The following is a 5,051-nucleotide window of genomic DNA, read 5'->3' as shown; positions in this document are numbered from 1 at the left end:
AATCCGCATACATGAACATCAACTAGCCACGAAACGACACGACCAGCTATCCTTAGTAGCCACACACACAGACAACAAACAACAGCATACATGAACATCAACTAGCCACGTAACGACACGACCAGCTATCCTTAGTAGCCACACACGCAGACAACAAACAACATGAATTCGACTGGGACAACACTACTATCACAGGGCAAGCCAGACAGAGAACAGCCAGGGAATTCCTAGAGGCATGGCATTCATCCACAAACTCCATCAACAAACACATCGACCTGGACCCAATATACCAACCACTACAGCGGACAGCTGAAACTGACAACCGAAACTATAAACACCGGAGGAAACATCAAAGAAGTGCTTTGCAGGAGGCTCCCAAGCACTGATGATGTCGCCTAGCCAGGGGACGAAACGTTTGCAACAAAATCTTCCAGCTCGGCGAACAGAACCACAACAACGAGCACCCGAGCTACAAATCTTCGCACAAACTTTGAAAACATGACTCTATACCTGTCATTATTTTATCTTCCCCTATAAGGTCACCTCTTAATCTCTTGCCCTCCAGTGAGAAAAGTCCCAGCTTTATCCAGCCTTTATTTAGAGTCATGGAGATGTACAGCATGGAAACAAACCCTTTGGTCCAACTCGTCCATGCCAAACAGATATCCCAACCCAATCTAGTCCCATATGCCAGCACCTGGCCCAAATCCCTCCAAACCCTTCCTATTCATATACCCATCCAGATGCCTTTTAAATGTTGTTATTGTACCAGCCTCCACCACTTCCTCTGGAAGCTCATTCCAAACAGATGCTACCCTCTGCGTGAAAAAGTTGCCCCTTAGGTCTCTTTTATATCTTTCCCCTCTCACCCTAAACCTATGCCCTCTAGGTCTGGACTTCCGCACCCCAAGGAAAAGACTTTGTCTATTTATCTTCTCCATGCCCTTCATGAGTTTATAAACATCTTTGAGGTCACCCCTCAGCCTCCGATGCTCCAGGGAAAACAGCCCTAGCCTATTCAACCTCTCAAATTCTCCAACCCTGGCAACATCCTTGTAAATCTTTTCTGAACTCTTTCAAGTTTCTCAACATCTTCCCCATAGGAATGAGACCAGAATTGCACGCATTATTCCAACAGTGGCCTAACCAATGTCCTGTACAGCCGCAACATGACCTCCCAATTCCTGTACTCAATACTCTGACCAATAAAGGAAAGCATACCAAATGCCTTCTTCACTATCCTATCTACCTGCAACTCCACTTTCAAGGAGCTATGAACCAGCACTCCAAGGTCTCTTTGTTCAGCTACACTCCCTCGGACCTTCTTACTCAAACCTTCCATACCTGGCATCATCTTGGTAAGTCCCTTCTCAGCCCTTTCCAGCTTAATAATATAACAAGGCAGCACTCGTCCAATACTATTTGTAACATCAGCTTGAGGTAGTTGCCAGGACTGGTAAATTATAGCTACGAGGAGAGATTGGAGAGGTTGGGGTTGCTTTACTTGAAACAGGGAAGACTGAGGGATGATATGATTGAGGCATACAAAACTGTGAGGGGTAGACATACAGTAGACAGGGGAACCTATTTCTCTTACCAGAAAGTTCAAAAACCAGGGGTCATCGATTCAAGGGGAATGGCAGAGGATTAGAGGGGATGGGAGGAAAACGTTTTTTATGCAGAGGGTAGTCAGTGTCTGAAATTCATTGCCTGAGATGGTGATGGAGGCAGAGACCTAAACTCTTTTAAAAAGTACCTGAAGCTGCACTTTAAGTGCTGTAATCTGCTGCGCTATGGGTGGTGTGCAGGAAGATTGGATTAGGAAGGGCACTGGGTGTCTTTGAGTTGGCATGGACAAGGTGGGCCAAATAGTCCCTTCTGTACTGTATCATTTCTATAGTTTCATGGTTCTAGTTCTTTCTAATACATTTTGAAACTGAACATTCAGACTGAGGGATCATTTTAATATAATTCATCAATGTTTGCTCTAGAATATTAACTTAAAATATTCAAATGCTGTAGTTTCCTTTTAAATTATGCATAAAAACATTGAAAGCTAGCAGAATGTTAGTCTTCAGAGTGAGTGGACTAGAATATAGAAGAGAGAAATTTTTGCTGCAACCATACATGGCTGTGCTAACTCCACATCAGGAGTACTGTCTTACAGTCCGAGACACCACATCCTGGGCAGAATATATTGGTCTTGGAAAAGTTCAGCAAAGATTTACCAGACAGTGCCTTTATTGCTTTGTATACAGAAGGTTAATGGGTGATTTGATTGATGTTTCAAAGATCCTGAAAGAAATTGATAAGAGAGTTAAAAATATACAGTTTCTATCTTTATGGGCTCCCACTGTTCTGTTATGTCTGACAGTCAGTATGCCTTCAAAAGACATGTTAATAGTATCATCATTGTGTCATGTCACTTGTGGTTTACAGGTCTCAAATGCCATCTTACCTGAGAGCCTAAAGGGTAACACACTAATAGTAGCATAATGCTATTTTCCCTGGAGCATCGGACGCTGAGAGGTGACCTTGTAGAGGTTTATAAAATCATGACGTGTATGGACAGAGTGAATTGACAAGGTCTTTTTCCCAGGGTAGCAGAGTCCAAAACTAGAGGGCGTAAGTTTCAGAAGAGAGGGGAAAGACTTAAAAGGAACCAGAGGGCTAGCGTTTTCACACAGAGGGTAGTGTACCTATGGTATGACCTGCCAGAGGAAATGGTGGAGGCTGGTACGATTACAGCATTTAAAAGGCATCTGGATGGGTATATGAATAGGGAGGGTTTAGACGGCTATGGGTAAAATGCTAGCAAATGGGGTCTAGATTTATTTTGGATATTTGGTCGGCATGGACACGTTGGACCAAAGGGTCTGTTTCCATGCTGTACATCTCTATGACTCTATGACTCTACTGCTCTCTATTAACAAACAGGTTAATATGCGAGCAGACACTCATGTGCCTATGAATGTAATATTAGTATTTATTAAAGAGCTGGAATAGACATCTATTTGAGTCTTCAATACGTAGTTTCTTCTGTTATGTGGGATAACATGAATATTATGACCATAGGTAAAATTGTCTACTGGAGGTAAAAACCCATAGCATACTTAGCAGCAGTGGTTCAAGAAAATAAATGAAGATCTCAATGTCAGACCAACTAGACAGCTGTCCTGAACATCAACAAGTCAGAAGATCAGCAATATCCATCTCTGGGAGTACTGACATTTGTTTAGATCTGAATGTAAGGTAGTTGGCAGCCAGAAGACAGTAATTTCTTTCGGAGCAAAATTTAAAGATATTGAAGTTCCAATAAATTTCTAACAGATTCTGACTTCTTAAAAAAGGCTGAAGTTACAAATGCAAAAAAAAGAAAGACGATGCAATGAGGATGAATTTGTTTAATTATCGAATTTACAAAACATGCATATGAGCAACAATGCATATCTGTTTGGGATCAGCTTTTATCTTTGGGAAAACGGCATGGTGATTAATTCATCACAGTACCATAACCCGCATTCTGAGAATATTAAGTTTTCAGATGGAATCCAACTTCAGGTCCCTTGAAGTAGGACTCTCAGATGGAAGCAAATTCCTCTTTGTAACTGAATAACTTCATGGGACCTCAGATACTGACATGCCTGTGAATTGATACTTGTATACAGTGGTGAGCTGTAATTAACATCTATTGGATTCTTCAACACCATTTTATCCACACTTGGGAATTGGTTTGGCTCAGCTGGGTGGAATGTTGGTTTACAGAGCAGTGTGATGCCAACGGCATGAGTTTAAATTACCATGAAGGGCTCTCCTGCTCAACCTCTTCCCTCGCTTGAGGTCTGGTAGCCCTCAGGTTAAATCACCACCTGTTGCCTCTCTCTTTAATGAGAGAGCAGCCCCAAAGGTCTGGAAAGACTATGGCAACACCACATTTTACCCACACTTACTTTATAATGTTGCAAGGCATAGCATAAACATAAACAACCTATTGGAGGTAAAACCCTCATCATTCCCAATAATGGGATGTTTGTGAAACCTGCCTTTCCTGTCAGTTGTTTAACTACCCACTGTCATTTATAATTAGATGTAGCAGGACTGCAAAATTTCAATATGATGCACTGGCTGGGGGATTATTTAGCTTTGTCTGTCAAAAACCTTCTGACCTGCATGTAGTCCTCCCCTTCACGAGATTGGTCCCTAATGTTTAGGGATGTCTGATGTTGTTCCTGATGTGCCTCTCTACAATCTCACTCAATCATAGTTGATTCTCTGGCTTGATGGTAATGGTAAACTGGGAGATGTGTGTGGGACACGAGGTTCCCAGCTGTGATTAATACGTTTCAAAGTTTGGGAGAAGATTTGTAGCTCGGGTGCTCGTTTTTGTGGTTCTGTTCGCCGAGCTGGGAATTTGTGTCCCCTGTCTAGGTGACATCCTCAGTGCTTGGGAGCCTCCTGTGAAGTGCTTCTGTGATGTTTCCTCCGGCATTTATAGTGATTTGTATCTGCCGCTTCCGGTTGTCAGTTCCGGTTGTCAGAATGCACACTCAGAAACAACGGACTGACAGAAGAGACACAACAAACAGTGAGACAAAGTATCATACCCCTGAAACAAGGAAAAGACAAACACATAACCTCAACACCAAGGAGAGGGAAGCATTAAAATCACTAAGAAACGATAAGAACATAATCATACTACCAGCAGACAAAGGCAGAATGACGGTCATCCTGCTCAAAGCAGAGTACATCCAAAAAACGCAACAACTACTTGCAGATACCAACACCTACCAAGAGAGGGAGTTTGACCCCACCCCACAGCTCACCAATAGGATAAACAACACACTGAGGAACCTACAAAAAAATGGACAGATAACCAGGTTTGACCTACAGGGAATGAAACCTGAAAGCAACAACACCCCCAGATACTATGGACTACCTAAAGTGCACAAACCAGACATCCCACTCAGACCCATAGTATCACTACCAGGGACACCAGCACACAAACTGGCCAAAAAACTACAGCAGATCCAGACACTCTATATAATCAACAC

The sequence above is a fragment of the Chiloscyllium plagiosum genome, chromosome 15, assembly GCF_004010195.1.
Source record: "Chiloscyllium plagiosum isolate BGI_BamShark_2017 chromosome 15, ASM401019v2, whole genome shotgun sequence".
NCBI classification, from domain to species: Eukaryota; Metazoa; Chordata; class Chondrichthyes; order Orectolobiformes; family Hemiscylliidae; genus Chiloscyllium; species Chiloscyllium plagiosum.
This window is presented reverse-complemented; position numbering follows the sequence as displayed.